We start from the raw sequence: 981 nt of genomic DNA, 5'->3' as shown, positions 1-981 counted from the left end.
CACACACACACACACAGAGCTATACACACGCACACATATGATATATATATATATATATATATATATGTATACATTTTTCCACTTATATTTTACGGACAATGTAATTGTTTACCTCGAAGCTATTATAGAAGACACTTGTCTGACGTGTCGCACGGTGAGATCGAATCTAGAACAACATGGTTCTAAAGCAAACTTAACCATACAGCCACGTCAGCACATATTTTGAAACTACATATGTATAGATATAATGATAAAAAATAAAATCTTTTCTGCTTTTTAAATAATTGTTTATAAGTATTCAGTCAACTTTTACACTCAGATGAAATAAATATACTGCGATTGTTGTATTTTTCTCAATTCGAATATAATAATTTCTATTTTTTTGTAGAAGAAAAGATGAGAGACAAAATGAGAAACAAAGAAGAATGCAATCGCATTACTAAACTCAGTATTTTTGAAGTAACAAATTTGTGTTTGGTCCGAGGTCGATATGGATGTGTTAAGACCTGCCATAAAAAGAATCTCCCCCAAGATCATCCTTGTCTTCTTTTTAAGCATCGTCTACCTAATACTGTGTAATCCACTGTTGTCTCAGGTGTCTTTGTAAAGTGTGTGACTTAAAGGAAATTTGGTTACTATGTCTAGCAAGTTGAGCGTCCACTCGCAGACTTCTTTGTTGATTGCTTTGCTGGTTTGTTGATCAGGAAACTGAAATGACTGGATGACTGGCGTAAGAATGTCTACTGAAAGTGGACTAATCCTGTATTTGTCTACTTTAAGTTGCTTAACTTTTCATCAAATCATAACTGTGCTCTTCGTTATGATATAACTGCACCAGGAGAGTTAGATCATACTTCCGAGTACCTAGTAGCCTGGGTTGACACCAGCTGCAATTGGCCGACATCTGTAGCAATGAAAGATTTGAAAAATATTCTGATGAATGTCTCTCTAAACTGTTTACTCATTGTGCAATACAATACG

The sequence above is a fragment of the Octopus bimaculoides genome, chromosome 6, assembly GCF_001194135.2.
Source record: "Octopus bimaculoides isolate UCB-OBI-ISO-001 chromosome 6, ASM119413v2, whole genome shotgun sequence".
Taxonomy (NCBI): Eukaryota; Metazoa; Mollusca; class Cephalopoda; order Octopoda; family Octopodidae; genus Octopus; species Octopus bimaculoides.
The sequence above is the reverse complement of the archived record's forward strand: the minus strand, read 5'-3'. Positions refer to the sequence as shown.